The sequence below is a fragment of the Rhinopithecus roxellana genome, chromosome 4 (assembly GCF_007565055.1).
Source record: "Rhinopithecus roxellana isolate Shanxi Qingling chromosome 4, ASM756505v1, whole genome shotgun sequence".
Taxonomy (NCBI): Eukaryota; Metazoa; Chordata; class Mammalia; order Primates; family Cercopithecidae; genus Rhinopithecus; species Rhinopithecus roxellana.
In genome coordinates, this window is record NC_044552.1 from 72,066,306 (window position 1) to 72,091,701 (window position 25,396).

Genomic DNA, 25,396 nt, shown 5'->3' on the forward strand with positions numbered 1-25,396 from the left:
GCTCAGTGTAAATAAATTATAGTTTCTATGAGGAGCTACTAAAAGCAGTTTAAGGTTTATGAAAAAGGACTTACTATTCAAACAGTGTTTGAGGAAGATTATTCTTGCCATAATAATGACATTTATTGAACACTTCTTACATGCCTTATATGTAAATGCCTTACATATTAGCCCATTTAATCTTACAACTACCCCATGAGGAAGACACTGTCATCGCTGTTGTACAGGCAAGGAAACTGAGGCGCAGACCCTGGGTAACTTGCTTCCCCAAGGCCCCATTGCTTCTAAATAGCAGACCTGGAATATGAACTCAGGCTGTCTGAGTCTAAACCTGGTGTCTCTTCTAACCATCACGTGACATGGCTTGTCTTTCCATAGAGCTATGTATCTGTGTGGGAGACAGATAGGAGATTCATCAGGAGGTAGTAGTGGTCTAAGGCATGTATTGATTAGACTGAGCTGGGACTGTGATCACAGAAAAAGCAAGGAAGGGATGAAGCCGAGCAAATTCACATGAGAGAATTAGACTTGCTAGATATATTTGGAAATGGAGGTAAGGGATAGGGAGATAAGGATATTATTTAATTCCAAAAAGATTTATTATTTTTTTGTGACAGGGTCTTGCTCTGTCACCTTGGCTGGAGTACAGTGGTGTGATCACAGCTCACTGCAGCCTCAAACGATCCTCCCTCCTCAGCCTCCCAAGTAGCTGGGAAGACAGGTGCGCACCACCATGTCTGGCTATTTTTTAAATTTTTTGCAGAGATGGGATCTGACTATGTTGCCCAGGCTGGCCTCCAACTCCTGGACTCAAGCAGTCTGCCTGCCTCAGCCTTCCAAACTGCTGGAATTACAGGCGTGAGCCACTGCTCCCAGCCCCGCAAAAGATTTATTGAGCATTTACTACGTGCCAGGAACTGTGTTAGGTACTGTATTCGGTTAAGAAACAGTGAACCAGATAGACAGAGTCCCTGCATTCATGGAGCAAGATTGTGTTATTAGTGGAAAACAGGCTCTATATGCGTAGAAAACACAACAAACTGGAGACACTGGTTGTTTAGGAGAACTAGATGGAAGCCGAAACATAGAAGAGAAACCTGTTGAATTTTACAGTTCTATTAGAATTTGTCTAAAGGTTTTCCCCTCCTGGACAGGGAGGGAACAAAGGAAACATTGAATTTTAACACATGAATATGTTAACTATTTTAAAAATAGGGTTTTTTGATATAATAAGATCTCATGGTATAAAAAAAGGTATCTTGTTTTGTTTGCTTTTTTGAGATACTATCACTCTGTCACCCAGGCTGGAGTGCAATGGCATGATCTTGGCTCGCTGCAACCTCTGCCTCCCAGGTTCAAGAGATTCTCATGCCTCAGCCTCCTGAGTAGCTGGGATTACAGGCCTGCACCACCACACCCAGCTAATTTTTGTATTTTTAGTACAGACGGGGTTTCATCATGTTGGCCAGGCTGGTCTTGAACTCCTGGGCTCAGGTGATCTGCCCCCACCAGCCTCCCAAAGTGCTGGGATCACAAGCGTGGGCCACTGCACCTGGCCTATAGTTTTTTTTTTTTTTTTTTTTTTTTTTGAGACGGAGTCTCGCTCTGTCGCCCAGGCTGGAGTGCAGTGGCCAGATCTCAGCTCACTGCAAGCTCCGCCTCCCGGGTTTACGCCATTCTCCCGCCTCAGCCTCCCGAGTAGCTGGGACTACAAGCGCCCGCCACCTCGCCCGGCTAGTTTTTTATATTTTTTAGTAGAGACGGGGTTTCACCGGGTTAGCCAGGATGGTCTCGATCTCCTGACCTTGTGATCCGCCCGTCTCGGCCTCCCAAAGTGCTGGGATTACAGGCTTGAGCCACCGCGCCCGGCCAGTTTTTTGTTTTTTTAAAAAACTGAGATACTGCCAGGCAAAGTGGCTCATGCCTGTAATCCCAGCACTTTGGGAGGCCGAGGCAGGTGGATCACGAGGTCAGGAATTTGAGACCAGCCTGACCAACATGGAGAAACCCCATCTTTACTAAAAATACAAAAATTAGCCAGGCGTGGTGGCTCATGCGTATAATCCCAGCTACTCTGGAGGCTGAGGCAGGAGAATCACTGGAACCCAGGAGGCAAAGGTTACCATGAGCTGATATTGCACTATTGCACTCCATCCTGGGCAACAAGAGTGAAACTCCGTCTCAAAAAAAAAGAAACAACTGAGATACTAAGACTACATGCTGTGTACTAACACACATATAGACACACATGCCTGTATACGCGTAGACTTTCTGACAATTCATACAAGAAACTGGCAAAACTGGACACTTTGGGGAAGGGAATTGGGTGGGAATAGAGGTGGGAGAGAGACTTTACCCTTTTGTACCATTTGTGTTTTTATGAATTCAATTATTGAATATACTTCGTACAAGTATTACTTAATAAAAGCAAATGAGTTTTAAAAATAGCTATCAAAGGCTGGGCGCGGTGGCTCAAGCCTGTAATCCCAGCACTTTGGGAGGCCGAGACGGGCGGATCACGAGGTCAGGAGATCGAGACCATCCTGGCTAACACGGTGAAACCCCGTCTCTACTAAAAAATACAAAAAACTAGCCGGGTGAGGTGGCAGGCGCCTGTAGTCCCAGCTACTCGGGAGGCTGAGGCAGGAGAATGGCGTGAACCCGGGAGGCGGAGCTTGCAGTGAGCTGAGATCCAGCCACTGCACTCCAGCCTGGGTGGCAGAGCGAGACTCCATCTCAAAAAAAAAAAAAAAAAAAAAAAAAAAAAAAAAAAAAAAGCTATCAAAAGCCTAGGCATTAATAGAGGTTTTATGGAGAAAGAATCCCACAAGTTTGAAATATTTTACATACCAGTGTGCTTTTCTTTAAGTTATAACTTTTACCAAAATTAACATTCAAAGGAAAATTATATGTATGTGCATGTGTGGTAGAAGGAAACCAATTAAAACTTTGGTGTTTGTGAAAATAAGAGAAAGTATTTTGGCATTTGGCTAATGTGGGAAAAACTCCTCGGCTATCAAAATTCTCTAAATAAGTTTTCAAAAAACGCCTAAGGCAGTTTCACTTCTTACAATAGACACTCTGTTGAAACAGGTTCAGGTGGCCAACCTCCACCCATAGGCTGCAGGGTTTTTGTGCTTTCTTGTAGAACTAACTAATCCTGACATGACAGTTTGTACTGTGTTTTAAATCGCAATTGATCCCCTGGTTCCAAACAAAATTTGGATGATGAAACCTATTATTGTTTCACGAAATGAGGGCCAATTTGGTTGAACCACGATTCAAAAATTTAGTTTTATTTCTGGAGATATTTTAACTTTCAGGATTTTTTTTTTTTTTTTTTTTTTTTTTTTTTGAGACAGAGTCTCACTCTGTTGCCGCGGCTGGAGTGCAGTGGCGCAATCTTGGCTCACTGCAACCTCTGTCACCCGGATTCAAGCGACTCTCCTGCCTCAGCCTCCCGAGTAGCTGGGATTACAGGTGCCTGCCACCGTGCCAGGCTAATTTTTATTTTCTATTTTTTCGATAATGTCAAGTTTAATCTGCCAAATATACAAGTTGAATTTGTGGAGCATGTTTTGCCTGGGTGCTGCATGGTAAACAGAGATTTCTTTCTTTCTTTCTTTCTTTTTTTTTTTGAGACAGAGTCTTGCTCTGTTGCCCAGGCTGGAGAACAGAGGTTTCTTGAAATGATCAATGGGTAGGGTTAAAAATAGGCCCTGGCCCTGGCCAGGTGGGTAGGAACCAGGCGGGGAAGGGCAGAGAGGCGAGGCCTTGGTCAGACAGGACTGACCAGGGGCAAGCTATGACCCTCGAGGACCCAGGGGCACAGGCTCCCAGATGACAGCCCCTCTCTGAATGAGCACCCAGGCAACATAGTCCAGGGCTGGGTGTAGCAAACCCATGAGCAGCTGCCTCCTGGCACGACCACGCCCTTACGTGCTATCTACCAGACAAATGAAAGCTCTTCTTACCTGATCTCCCAGACATCCCCCAGCTGGGGCTCTGAATTCTAAAAACAGCAAAAACATTCAAATGGTTCCATATGAAATGCTGTCCTGCATCTTTCTGTCTCAAAGATAGCAGCTACCCCTCCCCCATCCCCCCCAACATCCCCCAAACAATTTCTGTGCCAAGATGAAGAGGAGGCCCCAGGCTGTGGGGGGCTTCTGGCCGTGAGGGGCTGTTGCAGTGGCACCAGGGCACAGGGTGGACAAGACACAGCAGAGGTCCCGGCAGCACAGCCCAGGTCCCTGGCATTTCCTCCTGCGGGTCACAGTTGCTTATTCAGGGAGAGCGACTGCATTGGTTTTCCTGACAATGTGGCATTGTCTTTTGCTTTCCTTTCCTCTTCCTTCTTCCGGGCAGCGTCCTCCTGCTGTTTCCGGATGATGGCCAGCCGGGCCAGGTCGGCCTTGGTTGCTCTGTCTTCCTGGCCAAGTGCATTTTCATGTAACGCTCTTTTGCCTTCTGCTTCTCAATCTCCTGTTGTTCTCTCCTTGAAAGCTCCTTTGGCCCGTCCAGATCCAGTTGTGTGAGCTTTTTGGTTGTCTATGCCACCCAGTTGGGGTTCTTATTATCAATGAGCCCTTCCACACCTTTGCGCCTTTGCTGGTAGTCATCTTCATCCTCACTGTCATCTGAGTCTAGAGATTTCTTCTCCTTTTGGGGTCACCTGCAGCTCCATCTCCACCTTCTTTTTGCTCCTCTTCTTCCCTGGCCTTCTGCTTCTCAGCCTGCAGCTGCACGTCAATCTCCTCAGGGCTGATATACTGCCTTGCCCGGCCTTTGTGGCCTCCCTTTCTCCCTCCTTTAGGTATCGTGGCTCCAGTGGTGGCAGCTGCGCCTCAAACTGACACCTGAACCGGAATTTTTGTATTTTTAGTAGAGACAGGGTTTCGCCATCTTGGTCAGGCTGGTCTTCAACTCCTGACCTTGTGATCCACTCACCTCGGCCTTCCAAAGTGTTGGGATTACAGGTGTGAGCCACTGCGCCCGGCCAGGATTTTTAAAATTTTTTTCAGACAGGGTCTTGCTCTGTTACCCTCACTGCAGCCTTGAACTCCTGGGCTAAATGGATCCTCCCCACTCAACCTCCCAAGTAGCTGGGACTACAAACATGTGCCACCACTAACCTGGCTAATTTTTAATTGTTTTTGTAGAGATGGGGTCTGCCTATGTTGCCCAGACTGATCTCAAACTCCTGAGCTCAAGCTATCCTCTGACCTCAGCCTCCCAAAGTGCTGGGATTGTGAACCACTGCATGCAGCCACTTTTGGAATATATGTATATTCCAAATATATGCATACATATATGCATACCGAGACCAGCTCGATCGTGGAGACCCTAACCCAGTGGCATTAGAGGAATTAAAGACACATACACAGAAATATAGAGTGTGGAGTGGAATCAGGGAGCTGACAGCCTTCAGAGCTGACAGCCCCGAACAGAGTTTGACCCACATGTTTATTGACAGCAAGCCAATGATAAGCATTCTTTCTATAGGTTATAGATTAACTAAAAGTACTCCTTACAGGAAACAAAGGGATGGGCCGAAACAAAGCGATGAGCTCTAGCTAGTTATCTGCAGCAGGAACAGGTCCTTAAGGCACAGATCGCTCATGCTATTGTTTGTGGTTTAGGAACACCTTTAAGTGGTTTTCTGCCCCGGGTGGGCCAGGTGTTCCTTCCCTCATTCCAGTAAACCCACAACCTTCAGCATGGGCATCATGGCCAACACGAACATGTCACAGTGCTGCAGAGATTTTGTTTATGGCCAGTTTTGGGGCCAGTTTATGGCCAGATTTGGGGGCTTGTTCCCAACATGTCCCCCTTTTTTAGTTTTACAAAGCGATAAAAGTAGTCACAGTGAGCTACTTCTCGCAGGAACTGGGATCTGCATCTGCAGACTATACAAAGACAAACAACACAGATTAAAAGCACAACCATCATTGAAATCACAGAGCATCCAAAAGTGTCTTTATCTTTTTTTTTTTTTCTTGAGATGGAGTCTCGCTCTGTCGCGCAGGCTGGAGTGCAGTGGCACGGTCTCAGCTCACTGCAAGCTCCGCCTCCTGGGTTCATGCCATTCTCCTGCCTCAGCCTTCTGAGTAGCTTGGACTACAGGTGCTGGCCACCACACCTGGCTAATATTTTGTATTTTTAGTAGAGATGGGGTTCACCTTGTTAGCCAAGATGGTCTCGATCTCCTGACCTCGTGATCTGCCCTCCTCGGCCTCCCAAAGTATTGGGATTACAGGCGTGAGCCACTGTGCCCGGCATCTTTATCTATTTTAATGGGTTACTAGCTGCTAATCTGTCTGCAGCTCTTTCAAGCACTCCAGTTCCTGGCATTAAGGTCAGGTGTGCCTGGGATGCTTTAAATATTCATTCTTTTGATTTTGCAATATCCAAAGACAAGTTTGTAGAGTGTCCTTCTAGATGCTTTTTTATTCTTTCCCAAATTTTGATCTTATTAAGAGCCATTAATAGTTTCCACAAATTCTTACGTTTAGCTCCTACAGCGGGCCATATCATTTGAGGTGGAGGTGCCACTATACTGCCATGTTTCCAGATAATAGGAACTCTTGCCATATTTCTTACCATTTCTACCATTTGACCATTTTGTTCAGACCAGCTGAACATAGTGTGGCAGGGGCACGCAGACTGAGAGGTGCAATTCAAGCTAAATATCCCCTTAGGGGACCAATCAATAATGATTCCATGGGAATCATTTCACAGCACCTCTTCCTGTTCTGCAATGCAATCTTCCCAAACAAGTATGTTCATTATTTCTGGCCAGGTTCTATTCTGTTGGCAAATAGGTTTTTGATGGCGGTATACCTCAATTATAGGAGCAGATTTATTATGGTAAATACTGAGATCAGAAAACATGTGTAACTGTGTCATAGAGTGATTACATCCAGGCATTATTGCCAGCCAAGATTGATAAATATATACCCAGTAAGTATAATTGTTCTCTGTGTCAGCCCTTGTGGAAGGAATACTCATGGCAATGGTGATCACTGCCATTATAGCTATCATTAAATTATTCATTGTGACTGGTTGTCCTGCTTTCCTCTGGTATTCTTCCACCATCTGTGACAGCTTCTTGATCTGGCTGTGTTCAACAGGTGTTGCTCATGACATTTGGGGTCCTCCTCAGCATCAGTCTCAACATGGCTGCAACCAGGGAGTCCTCGGTATCCTCTCGGAATCTCTTCCTCAGCATCTGGCTAATGATAAGGTTTCAGGTGTCTTGATGGTATCCAAATCGACTGTTGATTCAGTCCTGGAGAAACACAAGCATAACTTCTACCCCAAGTTATTATTTTACCTATTTCCCAACTTTTTGTTATCAGATCTCTCCACCAAACCAGTTGTTCTGCTTCTGTCTTTGCAGCTGGTTTCTGTAGATGCTGTTCAGCTGCTGAGAGCATCTGGCCTTTAGGCAGCCTCAAAAAATTTAAAGTCAATAATGCAAGATTCAATTGCATACGGGGTATCCCATAGTCCCTGTTTTCCCCCCCTCTGCTTTTGCAACTGCTGTTTCAGGGAGAGATTCATTCTTTCCACTATGGCTTGTCCTTGAGAATTATATGGGATTCCAGTAATATGTTTAATATTCCATATAGAGAAAAATGTAGCTAGAGCTTAGCTGGTATAGCCTGGGGCATTATCTGTTTTAATAGAAGCTGGAATGTCCATCACCACAAAACACTGCAATAGGTGACGTTTAACACAGGCAGAAGACTCTCCTGAGTGGTATGTAGCCCAGACAAAGTGAGAAAACGTGTCCACACATACATGTACGTAAGCTAGTCTCCCAAACGAGGGAACATGTGTGATATCCATTTGCCAAAGAGAATTAGGTTCCAATCCTCAACGATTAACTCCTCCTGTAAAAGATGAGGAAGGCACCATTTGGCAAGTTGGGCATCGCTGGATAATAGCTTTAGCTTCTTTCCAGTTATGCTGTATCTGCGTTTGAGACCAGAGGCATTAACATGGGTTAAATTGTGAAAGTGTCTAGCATTAGATATTGCAGTAGCAACTAGGTGATCAGCCATTTGATTCCCTTCAGTCAAAAGTCCTGAAAGAGGTGTATGAGCCCTAATGTGAGTGATGTAAAAAGGGTGCATTCAGCTCCTAACTGCTGTTTGCAATTGGGTAAATAAAGTCATCTGTTGTTCATCTATATGAAATCATAACTGAGCATTTTCTTTTTCTTTTTCTTTTTTTTTTTAGCATTTTCTTTTTTTTTATTATTATACTTTAAGTTCTAGGGTACATGTGCATAACGTGCAGGTTTGTTACATATGTATACTTATGCCATGTTGGTGTGCTGCACCCATCAACTCGTCAGCACCCATCAATTCATCATTTATATCAGGTATAACTCCCCAGTGCAATCCCTCCCCCCTCCCCCCTCCCCATGATAGGCCCCAGTGTGTGATGTTCCCCTAGCATTTTCAATTAATTGTGTGGAATGAACCACTCATGAAGAATCAGAAATCACATTAGCAGGCATATCAAAAGCAGTCAATACCTCAATTACAGCTACAAGCTCTGCTTTTCAAAAAACTGAAGTATAGGGTGTATGAAAAATTTTACCTTTCAAGCCAGAATAAGAAGTTTTACCATAACTAGACCCATCTGTAAAAACATTGGTTTAAATGTAGTTATTTTAGGGAGAATCCAATTAGTTGATTTCAAAAATGGAAATAATTTTGTTTTAGGGAAATGATTGAGAATACCCACAAAGTCAGCTAAATGGGTTTGCCAAGTAAGACTATTTATAAAAGCTTGCTGTATTTGTGCCTTCGTGAGAGGAACAATAATTTTTCCAGGATCATATCCATGTAATTTAGTAACCCGAGTTCTCCCATTTCCTATCATAGTAGTGATTTGATCCAAGTAAGGAGTTACAGTCTGTGAATTAGTGTGTGGAAGAAAAAGCCACTCTACAAGATCTTCCTCTTGAACAGTAACACCAATAGGTGAATGCTGAGTTGGAAAAATTAGCAAATCTAGAGTCTTCTCTGGATCTATTCTATTTATTTGAGCCTTATGGACTTGCTTTTCAATTAGCTGCAGCTCTGCCTCAACTTCTTTTGTTAATTGCCAAGGGCTAGTGAAACTAGGATCTCCTCTAAGGATAGAAAATAGATTACTCATGGCATAGGTAGGAATGCCTAGAGCAGATCGTATCCAATTAACGTCCCCTAGTAATTTTTGAAAGTCATTCAATGTTTTCAGTTGATCCCTATGTATGGTTACTTTCTGTGACACAATGGTAGTGTCATTTACTAAGGCCCCCAAGTAGGGGTAAGTAGTTGTAGTCTGAATTTTGTCAGGAGCTATAATTAAACCAGTGCGAGAAATCAAATTTTGCAAGTGATTATAACGTTGGAGTAATATTTCTTGAGTGGGACAGCAAAAAGTATATTGTCCATATAATGAATAATGTAACACTGCGAAAATTTTTTATGAGTAGGTTCAATTGCTTGCCCTACCTAAGTCTGGCAAATTGTTGGACTGTTTAACATGCCTTGTGGCAACACTTGCCAATGAAAATGCTTAGCAGGCTGCAGGTTGTTTACTGCAGGAATTGTAAATGCAAACCGTTCACAGTCTTGCTCAGCTAAGGGGATAGTAAAGAGACAGTCTTAAATCTATGACTATTAAAGGCCAATTTTTTGGAATCATAGCAGGAGAAGGCAGTCCTGGCTGCAATGTCCCCATAGGTTGTATAACTGAATTAATGGCTCTTAAGTCAGTTAACATTCTCCATTTTTCTTAATTTTCTTAAATTTCTTAAATTTTCTTAAATTTTCTTAAAAATTATCATAATTAAGATTTTTTCTTAATTATGAAAACTGGAGAATTCCAAGGGGGAAAATGTTGGAGCTATTAACTAAGCCCTCTAAAGTCTGCAGTTTCTCTTTACTTAACAGCCATTGTTCTATCCAAATTGGCTTATCTAGTAACCATTTTAAAGGTGTAGGTTCTGGAGGCTTAACAATGGCTGCCATTAAAAATGATATCTTCAACCTTGGCGGGAACTTTTTCTTTCCGCTTGAAGTGGTTCCTTCAAACCTTGCCAATTTTTTCCTAGTCCCATACCATGGACATATCCCATTCTTGCATCATATGTTGACTTTGAGGGCTGTATAATGCTCTGGAATTAAAACTTGTTCTCCCAATTGTTGTAATAAATCTATCCCCCATAAATTTATAGACACAGAAGTTATAATTGGCCAGTTTTGGGACCAGTTTATGGCCAGATTTTGGGGCCTGTTCCATATATATATATTTTTTTTATTTTTTTTGAGATGGAGTTGTGCTCTTGTTACCCAGGCTGGAGTGCAGTGGCACAATCTCAGCTCATTGGAACCTCTGCCTCCCGAGTTCAAGCCATTCTCCTGCTTCAGCCTCCCAAGTAGCTGAAATTATAGGCACCCACCACCACGCCTGGCTAATTTTTGTATTTTTAGTAGAGATGGGGTTTCATCATGTTGGCCAGGCTGATCTTGAACTCCTGACCTCAGCCTCCCAAAGTGCAGGGATTACAGGCGTGAGCCACCATGCCTGGCCCAGAATTTTTAAAAACAGCATTATTGAGGTATAACTGACACACAATAAATCACACATATGAAAAAGTGTACAACTTAATAAATTTTGTATGTGTACAGCCATCACCACAATCAAGATAATAAACATATCCATCACCTCCAAAAATTTTCTTCTGCCTTTTTTCTTTTTTCTTTCCTTTCTTTCTTTCTTTCTTTCTTTCTTTCTTTCTTTCTTTCTTTCTTTCTTTCTTTCTTTCTTTCTTTCTTTCTTTCTTTCTTTCTTTCCTTCTTTCTTTCTTTCTTTCTTTTTTTTTAATAGAAATGGATTCTTGCTCTATTGCCCAGGCTGGTCTGAAACTTCTGGCTGCACGTGATCCTCCTGGCCTCCCAAAGTGTAGGAATTACAGGTGTGAACTTCCAAGTCCAGTGGCATACAGGAATCCATGTGATAAAATTGTATAGAACTAAAACACTCAAGAATATAAGATCAAGGCTTGGCGCAGTGGCTCACGCCTGTAATCCCAGCACTTTGGGAAGCTAAGGTGGGCAGATCACCTGAGGTCAGGAGTTCGAGACCAGCCTGACCAACATGGAGAAACCCCATCTCTACTAAGAATACAAAATTAGCCAGGCGTGGTGACACATGCCTGTAATCCCAGCTACTTGGGAGGCTGAGACAGGAGAATCGCTTAAATGTGGGAGGTGGAGGTTGTAGTGAGCCGAGATCACACTATTGTACTCCAGCCTGGGCAACAAGAGCGAAACTCCGTCTCAAAAAAAAGAAGAATATAAGATCAAAGGGCCAGATGTGGTGGGCATGGTAGTGGCTCACACCTGTAATCCCACACTTTGGAAGGCCGAGATGGGTGGATCATTTGACGTCAGGAGTTAGAGACCATCCTGGCCCACATGGTGAAACCCTGCCTCTACTAAAAATACAAAAAAAATTAGCCAGGTGTAGTGGCAGGCGCCTGTAATCCCAGCTACTTGGGAGGCTGAGACAGGAGAATCGCTTAAATGTGGGAGGTGGAGGTTGTAGTGAGCCGAGATCACACTATTGTACTCCAGCCTGGGCAACAAGAGCGAAACTCCGTCTCAAAAAAAGGAAGAATATAAGATCAAAGGGCCAGATGTGGTGGGCATGGTAGTGGCTCACACCTGTAATCCCACACTTTGGAAGGCCGAGATGGGTGGATCATTTGACGTCAGGAGTTAGAGACCATCCTGGCCCACATGGTGAAACCCTGCCTCTACTAAAAATACAAAAAAAATTAGCCAGGTGTAGTGGCAGGCGCCTGTAATCCCAGCTACTTGGGAGGCTGAGGCAGGAAAATGGCTTGAACCCAGGAGGCACAGTGTGCAGTGAGCTGAGATCTCATCACTGCACTCCAGCCTGGGCGACAGAGTGAGACTCTGTCTCAAAAAACAAAAAGAGTATATGATCAGTAGATTGTATCAAGATCAATATCCTGGTTGCGATGTTGTACTCTAGTTTTGTAAGATGTTACCATTGTTGGAAACTGGGTAAATTGTACAGAAGAGTTCTCTGTATTATTATTATTATTATTATTTTGAAACAGAGTTTCGTGCTTGTTGCCCAGGCTGGAGTGAAAGGGCGCGATCTTGGCTCAAGGCAACCACCGCCTCCCGCGTTCAAGCAATTCTCCTGCCTCAGCCTCCTGAGTAGCTGAGTTTACAGACATGTGCCTCCATGCCTAGCCAATTTTTGTGTGTGTGTGTGAGAGAGAGAGAGAGAGATGGAGTTTTGCCCTTGTTGCCCAGGCTGGAGTGCAATGGCCCGCCTCCCGGGTTCAAGCGATTCTCCTGCCTCAGCCTCCCGAGTAGCTGGGATTACGGGCATGCACCATCACACCTGGCTAATTTTGCATTTTTAGTAGAGACTGGGTTTCACAATGTTGGTCAGGCTGGTCTTGAACTCCTCACCTCAGGTGATTCGCCCACCTCGGCCTCCCAAAGTGCTGGGATTACAGGTGTGATATTATTATTATTTTGAGACAGGGTGTCAGTCAGTCATGCAGGCTAGAGTGCAGTGGTACAGTCACAGCTCCTGAAGCCTTGACCTCCTCTTCATATGATAAAGCCATTCTGTATCTTTTTTTTTTTTTTTTTTTTTGTAGAGCTGGGGTTTCACCATGTTGCCCAGGCTGGTCTCAAACTCCTGGACTCAGGCTATCTGCCTACCTTGGCCTTCCAAAGTGCCTGGGATTACAGGCATGAGCCACCGTGCCTGTGAGACCCTCATTTGTAAAAAAAAAAAAAAAAAAAAAAAGGACACAGAATGGCTTTGTCATCTTAAGTGTCTCATATTGGCCTCTTTTAATGTCATCCACCTGCCTACCACACCCTTTATGTGAGTCTATTTCTTTTTCTCGCTGAGTAGTATTCCATTGTGTGGATTATACCAAGACTTGTTTATTCTTTACCTATTATTGACAGACTATGGGTTGTTTCCAGAGTTCAACTATTACAAATAAAGCTGCTATAAACATTCATGTGCAAGTCTCTGTATGAACATATACTTTCATTTCTCTTGGGTAAATATCTAGGACTGGATTGGCTGATTCATATGATACATGTATTTTTAATGTTTTTTTTTTTTTTTTCTTTCTTCTTGAGACGGAGTCTCGCATTGTCATCCAGGCTAGAGTCCAGCGGCATGATCTTGCCTCACTGCAACCTCCGCCTCCCGTGTTCAAGCTATTCTCCTGCCTCAGCCTCCTGAGTAGCTGGGGTTAGAGGCGCCCACCACCATGCCCAGCTAATTTTTATGTATTTTTTTTTATTAGAGACGGGGTTTCACCATGTTGGCCAGGCTGGTCTTGAACTCTGACCTCAAGTGATCCGCCCTCCTCAGTCTCCCAAAGTGCTGAGATTACAGGCATGAGCCACCGTGCCCAGCTGTATTTTTAACTTTTTAAGAAACTGACAAACTCAAAGTGGTTTGTACCTACCAGCAGCGTATGAGAGGTCCAGTTCCAGTATATATTCTCTCCAACACGCCAGCCTTTTCTAAAAACATAGTTCCATTGAGATATAATTCACATACCATACAATTTGCACATTTAAAATAAAAAATTGGCTAGGCATGGTGGCTCATGCCAGTAATCCTAGCACTTTGGGAGGCTGAGGCGGGTGGATTGCCTGAGCTCAGGAGTTCAAGAGCAGCCTGGGCAACATGGTAAACAACCCCATCCCTACTAAAATAAAAAAAAATTAGCCAAGTTTGGCGGTGTACGCCTCTAGTCCCAGTTACTTGGAAGGCTGAGGCAGGAGAATTGCTATAACCTGGGAGGCAGAGGTTGCAGTGAGCTGAGATTGTGCCACTGCACTCCAGCCTGGGCAGCAGAGCGAGACTCTGTTTGAAAAAAATAATAATAATTTTTAAAAAGCCAGGTGTGGTAGCTCACACCTGTAATCCCAGCACTTTGGGAGGCTGAGGCAGGTGGATCACCTGAGGTCAGGAGTTCGAGACCAGCCTGGCCTGACCAACGTGGTGAAACCCCATCTCAACTAAAAATACAAAAAATTAGCTGGGCATGGTGGCGCATGCTGTAATCCCCGCTACTCGGGAGGCTGAGGCAGGAGAATCCCTTGAACCCGGAAGGCGGAGGTTGCGGTGAGCTGAGATCACGCCATTGCACTCCAGCTTGGGCAACAAGAGCGAAACTCCATTTCAAAAAAAGTAAAACATTGTTTATTGTATTCACAGAATTGTGCCTCTATCACTACAACCAATTTTAGAACTTTTAAGAAAAGAAAACCCCATACTATTTAGTGGCAACACCTCATTCTTCCCCCAGATCTTTTCCCCCTAGTCCTATGCACCCACTAATATACTTTCTCTCTCTGTGGATTTGCCTATTCTATACATTTAACATTAAATGGAATCATATGATACGAGGTCTTTTGTGACTTTCTTTCACTTAACATATTAGGTTTTCAGGATTCATCCATGTTGTAACATGTAGCAGCACTTTATTTTTATTGCTGAATAATATTTAATTGTATGGGTATTTTGTTTATCCACTCATTAGTTGATGGACATTTGAGTTGATTCCACACTTCCATCTCTTAAATTGTAGCCCTTCTAATGGGTGTGTAGTGATATCTCATTGTGGTTTAGTTTGTGTTTCCCTAATTATTAATGATGCTATATGTCTGAAAAAACCTTTATCTTACTTAGGTTTTTTTTTTTTTTTTTTTTTTTTGAGACGGAGTCTCGCTCTGCCGCCCAGGCTGGAGTGCTGTGGCCTGATCTCAGCTCACTGCAAGCTCCGCCTCCCGGGTTCACGCCATTCTCCTGCCTCAGCCTCCCGAGTAGCTGGGACTACAGGCGCCCGCCACCTCGCCCGGCTAATTTTTTTGTATTTTTTAGTAGAGACGGGGTTTCACCGTGTTAGCCAGGATGGTCTCGATCTCCTGACCTCGTGATCCGCCCGTCTCGGCCTCCCAAAGTGCTGGGATTACAGGCTTGAGCCACCGCGCCCGGCCTCTTACTTAGGTTTTTGAAAGATATTTTTGTTAGGTAGAGAATTCTGTTGATGGCCAGGCTTAGTGGCTCATGCCTGTAATCCCAGCACTTTGAGAGGCCAAGGTGGGAGGATTGGTTGAGCCCAGAAGCTCGAGACCAGCCTGGGCAACATGGCAAGACTCTGTCTCTACAAAAAAATAAAAATAAAAAATAAATAAAAATTAGCCGGGTGTGGTGGTATGTGCCTGTGGTCCCAGCTACTCAGGAGGCTGAGGTAGGGAGGACTGGTTGAGTCTGGGAGGTTGAGGTTGCAGTGAGCCATGACTGGGCCTCCGCACTCCAGCCTGGGCAAAGAGCAAGGCTTTGTCTTTTTTTTTTTTTTTTTTTTTTTGAAAGGGAGTCTCGCTCCGTTGTGCAGGCTGGAGTGCATTCCCACCATCTTGGCTCAGTGCGACCTCCACCTCCTGGGTTCAAGTGGTTCTCCTGCTTCAGCCTCCCGAGTAACTGGGACTACAGGCGCGTGCCACCATACCTGGCTAATTTTTTGTATTTTTAGTGGAGATGGGGTTTCACCATGTTAGCCAGGATGGTCTCCATTTTCTGACCTTGTGATCTGCCCACCTCGGCCTCCCAAAATGCTGGGATTACAGCCACCATGCCCGGTCGACTCTGTCTTTAAAAAAAAAAAATCAAACCACAAAGAGGCGGTCATAGTGAGGCTCACTTCTGAATCCCAGCACTTAGGGATAGTGAGGCGGGTAGATGCCTTGAGCCCTGGAGTTAAACCTTGAAGTGAGCCGTGACCGTGCCAGTGTATTCCAGCCTGGGTTACAGAGAGAGACCCTCTTTTTTTTTTTTTTTTTTTTTTTTTTTTAAGATTCTGTCTCTTACATAAAAAAACAGTGTTGGTTAGAAATAAGCCATATCATGTCAGAAAGATATGTTGAAAGCCCTAGTGGTTCTTTTTTTTTTTTTTTTAAGCACAATCTCAAAATCAATAAAAGCAATTAAATCTACAAGGAAATGATAGTGTTAGCTAATATTTATAAACTACTTATAATCTGCCAACAACTATGTTAAGCACTATACTTGAAATATCGCATTTAATACTCACAGTGTTTAAAGCAGGTGCAGTGAATAGTGCCTCTTCATTTTATCCTTCATACATTTTAGACTGCAGAAATCAAGGAAAATGAGGTTTAGTCAGTTTAAGATACTTGCCTAAGGAAACACAGCTAATAATTATCAGAACCATGGATTGATCCAAGCCTATCCCAATAGTTGAGGGATTTTTGGGGTTTTTTTTGTTTTGTTTTGTTTTTGTTTTTTGAGACAGAGCCTCAGTTTGTCTCCCAGGCTGGAATGCAGTGGCATGATCTCGGCTCACTGCAGCCTCCGCCTCCCTGGTTTAAGCAATTCTCCTGTCTCACCTTCCCGAATAGTTGGGATTACAGATATGTGCCACCAGGTCTGGCTAATTTTTGTATTTTTAATAGAGACGGAGTTTTGCCATGTTGGCCAGGCTGGTCTCCAGCTCCTGGCCTCAAATGATCTGCCCATCTCGGCCTCCCAAAGTTGTGGGGATTACACGTGTGAGCCACTGTGCCCGGCCACTGAGCTCTTATCTGTGTTAAAATGCTATAATGCCTGTCCTGTGTTGTCTTTTTTTTTCTTTTTCTTTTTTTTAAATTATACTTTAAGTTCTAGGGTACATGTGCACAACGTGCAGGTTTGTTACATATGTATACATGTGCTATGTTGGTGTGCTGCACCCGTTAACACGTCATTTACATTAGGTATATCTCCTAATGCTATCCTTCCTCCCTCCCCCCACCCCACAACAGGCTCCGGTGTGTGATGTTCCCCTTCCTGTGTCCAAGTGTTCTCATTGTTCAATTCCCACCTATGAGTGAAAACATGCGTGGCTGATTTTCTGTCCTTGCGATAGTTTGCTCAGAATGATGGTTTCTAGCTTCATCCATGTCCCTACAAATGACATGAACTCATCCTTTTTTATGGGTGCATAGTATTCCATGGTGTATATGTGCCACATTTTCTTTTGTCTTTTTTTTTTTTTTTTTTTTTGAAACGAAGTCTTGCTCTGTCACCCAGGCTGGAGTGCAGTGGCGGGATCTCGGCTCACTGCAAGCACCACCTCCTGGGTTCACGCCATTCTCCTGCCTCAGCCTCCCTAGTAGCTGGGACTATTGGTGCCCGCCACCATGCCTGGCTAATTTTTTTTGTATTTTTAGTAGAGACAGGGTTTCACCATGGTCTAGATCTCCTGACCTCGTGATCCGCCCACCTCAGCCTCCCAAAGTGCTGGGATTACAAGCATGAGCCACCGTGTCCAGCCTGTGTGCCACATTTTCTTAATCCAGTCTACCATTGATGGACATTTGGGTTGGTTCCAAGTCTTTGCTATTGTGAATAGTGCCCCAATAAACATACATCTGCATGTGTCTTTATAGCAGCATGATTTATAATCCTTTGGGTATATGCCCAGTAATGGGATGGCTGGGTCAAATGGTATTTCTAGTTCTAGATCCTTGAGGAATCGCTACAGTATCTTTCACAATGGTTGAACTAGTTTACAGTCCCAACAACAGTGTAAAAGCGTTCCTATTTCTCCACATCCTCTCCAGCACCTGTTGTTTCCTGACTTTTTAATGATTGCCATTCTAACTGGTATGAGATGGTTTTGATTTGCATTTCTCTGATGGCCAGTGATGATGAGCATTTTTTCATGTGACTGTTGGCTGCTTAAATGTCTTCTTTTGGGAAGTGCCTGTTCATATCCTTTGCCCACTTTTTGATGGGGCTATGTGATTTTTTTCTTGTAAATTTGTTTAAGTTCTTTGTAGATGCTGGATATTAGCCCTTTGTCAGATGGGTAGATTGTAAAAATTTTCTCCCATTCTGTATGTTGCCTGTTCACTCTGATGGTAGTTTCTTTTGCTGCACAAAAGCTCTTTAGTTTAATTAGATCCCATTTGTCAATGTTGGTTTTGTTGCCATTGCTTTTGGTGTTTTAGTCATGAAGTCCTTGCCCATGCCTATGGCCTGAATGGCATTGCCTAGGCTTTATTCTAGGGTTTTTATGGTTTTAGGTTTAACATTTAAGTCTTTAATCCATCTTGAATTAGTTTTTGTGTAAGGTGTAAGGAAGGGATCCAGTTTCAGCTTTCTACATATAGCTAGCCAGTTTTCCCAGCACCATTTATTAAATAGAGAATCCTTTCTCCATTTCTTGTTTTTGTCAGATTTGTCAAAGATCAGATGGTTGTAGATGTGTGGTATTATTTCTGAGGGCTCTGTTCTGTTCCATTGGTCTATATCTCTGTTTTGGTACCAGTACCATGCTGTTTTGGTTACTGTAGCCTTGTAGTATAGTCTGAAGGCAGGTAGCATGATGCCTCCAGCTTTGTTCTTTTGACTTAGGATTGTCTTGGCCATGCGAGCTCTATTTTGGTTCCATATGAAATTTAAAGTAGTTTTTTCCAATTCTGTGAAGAAAGTCATTGGTAGCTTGATGGGGATGGCATTAAATCTATAAATTACCTTGGGCAGTAGGACCATTTTTACAATGTTGATTCTTCCTATCCATGAGCATGGAATATTCTTCCATTTGTTTGTGTCCTCTCTTATTTCCATGAGCAGTGGTTGGTTTGTAGTTCTCCTTGAAGAAGTCCTTCACATCCCTTGTAAGTTGGATTCCTAGGTATTTTATTCTCTTTGAAGCAATTGTGAATGGGAGTTTATTCATGATTTGGCTGTTTGTCTATTATTGGTATATAGGAATGCTTGTGATTTTTGCACATTGATTTTGTATCCTGAGACTTTGCTGAAGTTGTTTATCAGCTTAAGGACATTTTGGGCTGAGATGATGGGGTTTTCTAAATATACAATCATGTCATCTGCAAACAGGGACAATTTGACTTCTTCTTTTCCTAACTGAATACCCTTGATTTCTTTCTCTTGCCTGATTGCCCTAGCCAGAACTTCCAACACTATGTTGAATAGGAGTGGTGAGAGAGGGCATCCCTGTCTTGTGCCAGTTTTCAAAGGGAATGCTTCCAGTTTTTGCCCATTCAGTATGATATTGGCTGTGGGTTTGTCATAAATAGCTCTTATTATTTTGAGATACGTCCCATCAATACCTAGTTTATTGAGAGATTTTAGCATGACGGGCTGTTGAATTTTGTCAAAGGCCTTTTCTGCATCTATCGAGATAATCATGTGGTTTTTGTCGTTGGTTCTGTTTATATGATGGATTGCATTTATTGCGTATGTTGAACCAGCCTTGCATCCCAGGGATGAAGCCAACTTGATCGTGGTGGATAAGCTTTTTGATGTGCTGCTGGATTCGGTTTGCCAGTATTTTATTGAGGATTTTGCATTGATGTTCATCAGGGATATTGGTCTAAAATTCTCTTTTTTTGTTGTGTCTCTGCCAGTCTTTGATATCAGGATGACGTTGGCCTCATAAAATGAGTTAGGGAGGATTCCCTCTTTTTCTATTGATTGGAATAGTTTCAGAAGGAATGGTACCAGCTCCTCTTTGTACCTCTGGTAGAATTTGGCTGTGAATCCATCTGGTCCTGGACTTTTTTTGGTTGGTAGGCTATTAATTATTGCCTCAATTTCAGAACCTGTTACTGGTCTATTCAGGGATTCAACTTCTTCCTGGTTTAGTCTTGGGAGGGTGTATGTGTCCAGGAATTTATCCATTTCTTCTAGATTTTCTAGTTTAATTGCGTAGAGGTGTTTATAGTATTCTCTGATGGTAGTTTGTATTTTTGTGGCATTGGTGGTGATATTCCCTTTATAATTTTTTATTGCATCTACTTGATTCTTCTCTTCTTATTAGTCTTGCTAGCAGTCTATGAATTTTGTTGATCTTTTCAAAAAACCAGCTCCTGGATTCAGTGACTTTTTGAAGAGTTTTTTGTGTCTCTATCTCCTTAAGTTCTGCTCTGATCTTAGTTATTTCTTACCTTCTGCTAGCTTTTGAATGTGTTTGCTCTTGCTTCTCTAGTTCTTTTAATTGTGATGTTAGAGTGTCAATTTTAGATCTTTCCTGCTTTCTCTTGTGGGCATTTAGTACTATAAATTTCCCTCTACACACTGCTTTAAATGTGTCCCAGAGATTCTGGTATGTTGTGTCTTTGTTTTCATTGGCTTCAAAGAACATCTTTATTTCTGCCTTCATTTTGTTATGTACCCAGTAGTCATTCAGGAGCAGGTTGTTCAGTTTCCAAGTAGTTGAGCAGTTTTGAGTGAGTTTCTTAATCCTGAGTTCTAGTTTGATTGCACTGTGGTCTGAGAGATATTATAATTTCTGTTCTTCTACATTTGCTGAGCAGCGCTTTACTTCCAACTATGGGGTCAATTTTGGAATAAGTGCTATGTGGTGCTGAAAAGAATGTATATTCTGTTGATTTGGGGTGGAGAGTTCTGTAGATGTCTATTAGGTCTGCTTGGTGCAGAGCTGAGTTCAATTCCTGGATGTCCTTGTTAACTTTCTGTCTCGTTGATCTGTCTAATGTTGACAGTGGGGTGTTAAAGTCTCCCATTATTATTGTATGGGAGTCTAAATCTCTTTGTAGGTCTCTAAGGACTTACTTTATGAATCTGGGTGCTCTTGTATTGGGTGCATATATATTTAGGAGAGTTAGCTCTTTTTGTTGAATTGATCCCTTTACCATTATGTAATGGCCCTCTTTGTCTCTTTTGATCTTTGTTGGTTTAAATTCTGTTTTATCAGAGACTAGGATTCCAACCCCTGCTTTTTTTGTTTTCCATTTGTTTGGTAGATCTTCCTTCATCCCTTTATTTTGAGCCTGTGTGTGTCTCTGCACATGAGATGGGTCTTCTGAATACAGCACACTGATGGGTCTTGACTCTTTATCCAATTTGCCAGTCTGTGTCTTTTAATGGGAGCATTTAGCCCATTTACATTTAAGGTTAATATTGTTATGTGTGAATTTGATCCTGTCATTATGATGTTAGCTGGTTATATTGCTCGTTAGTTGATGCAGTTTCTTCCTAGCATTGATGGTCTTTACAATTTGGCATGTTTTTGCAGTGGCTGGTACTGGTTGTTCCTTTCCATGTTTAGTACTTCCTTCAGGAGCTCTCGTAAGGCAGGCTTGGTGGTGACAAAATCTCTCAGCATTTTTTTGTCTGTAAAGGATTTTATTTCTCCTTCACTTATGAAGCTTAGTTTGGCTGGATATGAAATTCTGGGTTGAAAAATTCTTTTCTTTAAGAATGTTTAATATTGGCCCCCACTCTCTTCTGGCTTGTAGGGTTTCTGCTGATAGATCCACTGTTAGTCTGATGGGCTTCCCTTTGTGGGTAACCCGACCTTTCTCTCTGGCTGCCTTTAACATCTTTTCCTTCATTTCAACTTTGGTGAATCTGATGATTATGTGTCTTGGAATTGCTCTTCTCGAGGAGTATCTTTGTGGCGTTCTCTGTATTTCCTGAATTTGAATGTTGGCCTGCCTTGCTAGGTTGGGGAAATTCTCCTGGATAATATCCTGAAAAGTGTTTTCCTACTTGGTTCCATTCTCCCTGTCACTTTCAGATACACCAATCAGACGTAGATTTGGTCTTTTCACATAGTCCCATATTTCTTGGAGGCTTTGTTCATTTCTTTTTACTCTTTTTTCTCTAAACTTCTCTTCTTGCTTCATTTCATTCATTTGATCTTCAATCACTGATACGTTTTCTTCCACTTGATCAAATCGGCTACTGAAGCTTGTGCATGCATCATGTAGTTCTCGTGCCATGGTTTTCAGCTCCATCAGGTCATTTAAAGACTTCTCTACACTGTTTATTCTAGTTAGCCATTTGTCTTTTTTCAAGGTTTTTAGCTTCTTTGCGATGGGTTTGAACATCCTCCTTTAGCTTGGAGAAGTTTGTTATTACTGATTGTCTGAAGCCTTCTTCTCTCAACTCATCAAAGTCATTCTCCATCCAGCTTTGTTCCATTGCTGGCAAGGAGATGCGTTCCTTTGGAGGAGAAGAGGTGCTCTGGTTTTTAGAATTTTCAGCTTTTCTGCTCTGGTTTCTCCCCATCTTTGTGGTTTTATCTGCCTTTGGTCTTTGATGATGGTGACGTACAGGTGGGGTTTTGGTGTGGATGTCCTTTCCGTTTGCTAGTTTTCCTTCTAACAGTCAGGACCGTCAGCTGCAGGTCTGTTGGAGTTTGCTGGAGGTCCACTCCAGACCCTGTTTGCCTGGGTATCACCAGTGGAGGCTGCAGGACAGCAAATATTGCAGAACGGCAGATGTTGTTGCCTGATCCTTCCTCTGGAAGCTTTGTCTCAGAGGGGCACCTGGCCATATGAGGTGTCAGTTGGCCCCTACTGGGAGGTGCCTCCCAGTTAGGCTACTCAGGGGTCAGGGACCCACTTGAGGAGGCAATCTGTCTGTTCTCAGGTCTCAAACTCCATGCTGGGAGAACCACTACTCACTTCAAAGCTGTCAGAGAGGGACGTTTAGGTCTGCAGAAGTTTCTGCTGCCTTTTGTTCAGCTGTGCCCTGCCCCCAGAGGTGGAGTCTACAGAGGCAGGCTGGCCTCCTTGAGCTGTTGTGGGCTCCACCCATTTGAGCTTCTGGCCACTTTGTTTACCTACTCAAGCCTCAGCAATGGCTGATGCCCCTCCCCCAGCCTCGCTGCCACCTTGCAGTTTGATCTCAGACTGCTGTGCTAGCAGTGAGCAAGGCTACATGGGCATGGGACCCTCTGAGCCAGGTGCAGAATATAATATCCTGGTGTGCTGTTTGCTAAGGCCGCTGGAAAAGCGCAGTATTAGGGTGGGAGTGTCCCGATTTTCCTGGTACCGTCTGTCATGTCTTCCCTTTTCTAGGAAAGGGAATTCCCTGACCTCTTGTGCTTCCTGGGTGAGGTGATGCCCCACCCTGCTCTGTAGGCTGCACCCACTGTCTGACAAGCCCCAGTGAGATGAACCCAGTACCTCAGTTGGAAATGCAGAAATCCCCCATCTTCTGTGTCCCTCACGCTGGGAGCTGCAGACTGGAGCTGTTCCTATTTGGCCATCTTGGAACATCCCCTCTGTCCTGTGTTTTTGGAGTCTTACAAATAATTCTGAGGAGGAGGGAGGGATGAATAGATGGAGCACAGTGGATTTTTTGTGCAGTGAAAATACTCTGCATGATAATATAATGGTGGATACATGACATTATACATTTGTCCAAACCCATCAAATGTGCAACAGTAAAAGTGAATTCTAATGTCAACTACAGACCCTTGGTAATAGAATGTGGGCTTATCAATTGTAACAAACGTGCTACTCTAGTGGGGGATGTTGATAGTGAAGGAGGTTATGCATGTGCTGAAGGTGATGTATAGGAAATCTCTGTATCTTCTGCTCAGTTTAGCTGTAAACCTATAATGGCTCTCAGGAAAGAAAAATTAAAGATAATGGGGAAAAAATACTGACTGTTAGTTTTCCTCCTAACAGTCAGGACCCTCAGTGGCAGGTCTGTTGGAGTTTGCTGGAGGTCCACTCCAGATGCTGGGATGTGCTGTTTATTATGTGGACATAATATAAGAAACTCTCACGTGTTATCAGTAAACAAAAGAAACATCCTTTCTATTCAAAAGAGAGTAATTCAGTGGACTAGAGACTTGAAAATTTCTTTGTTTTTAGAGGTGGGGCCTCTGTGTTGCCTAGGCTGGTGTCCAACTCCTGGACCCCAGCAAACCTCTCGCTTTGGCCTCCCAAAGCTCTGGGATTATAGGAGCTAGCCAAAATACAAAGATGGTGGAGAGATCTACAGTCATTTAAAGGCTTGTGTGGGTCTAGAGGACCTATTCCTTGGATGCCTTTTATGACCTATCTTTGGAGTCATATTCCCTGATTTCTGCAACAACCTGCTGGCCACATAAGTCAGCCCTATCAGTGTGGGAAGGGACTACAGAAGGGTGCGAACACAGCACAGTATGTGGCCATTACTAGGACTATCTTGGACCTCCATGCTTGGGAAATAGAAACAAAGCAGATATAAATCCCTGTCCTCAGAAAGCTCACATTCTTGTAGAGGGAGCTAGACAATAAAAGTAAGCATGATGAATACTTAGTATCTAAAAAAACACTAATAGAGATGAGGGGGATTAGGACTGTTTGGGGGTCAGTTTGCAATATAAAATAGGATGGTCAGGGTATGGTATGTCTCACTAAGACTTTGAGCAAAGACAGTCTGTTGAGGGAGTGAGCTATGTAGATGTCTAAAGGAAGAGCATTCCAGAATACAGCTAGCACTGAGGTCCTAACACAGGATCACGCCTGGTGTGCTCTAGGAAGAGCAAGAAGCCAGAGTTCCTGGAGAGGACTGAGCAAGGAGGAAGCAGGTCAGGGACAGGAGGAGACAGGACAGCCAAAGGTGGGGAGGATGTTTTGAGGCAGGAAAAGCAGAAAAAGTGTTCAGACAACACTACATAGTTACAAATAATTAAGGAATACCATTAAGATAACTCACAAGTATACTTTGAAAAAATGTGAAGTCCAGGTGAAGTGTGCACCAATATTTTTTAAAAAAGAAAAACTGTGAAGTAATTTAACGCCACACTTTTAGAGCTGGGACTTTTATCTTCATAAACTGCCTCTACTACGTAAAAAGAGAAGTCTAGGCCAGGCGCGGTGGCTAGCTCCTGTAATCCCAGAGCTTTGGGAGGCCAAAGCGAGAGGTTTGCTGGGATCCAGGAGTTGGACACCAGCCTAGGCAACACAGAGGCCCCACCTCTAAAAACAAAGAAATTTTCAAGTCTCTAGTCCACTGAATTACTCTCTTTTGAATAGAAAGGATGTTTCCTTTTGTTTACTGATAACACGTGAGAGTTTCTTATATTATGTCCACATAATAAACAGCACATCACAAATATGTACTCCCATTTCACAATACAGTATTTGTGAAAGAATTCACAATGTTAGCATAGGGCATTTTGATAAGCAGAAATTTATCAAATTTCTTTCCAGAGCATAGAACAGTTAGTTATTAGATTAGGGATTTATCAACCTAAGTGCCTACTGCAAGAACGGTCAAATTGTGAATTAACTGTTTCAATTAGTTTCTATGGCCTTGAGGAGTCTTGCCCCAATATCGTAACTGTAATGATTTCAAATAGGATGATCTACATTTCAACCCTAAGAAACTAAAACTTTGTTCTACTGTGAATTATACTTTATTTCACATGCATTTGGACATATTTTATGTCTAATACATACTTCTAAAAATTACATAGTATTATTCTGCCTTAACAGAGAGTTCACCTCCTAAGGAGGCAGTACTGGCAGGC

At 43.1% G+C, this 25,396-nt stretch overlaps 1 pseudogene; it reads right to left on the minus strand.

Annotated features, from left to right (window-relative positions):
• Positions 1-4,273: 4,273 nt before the first annotated feature.
• On the minus strand, positions 4,274-24,078 carry LOC104664515 (annotated as a pseudogene).
• Positions 24,079-25,396: the final 1,318 nt, after the last annotated feature.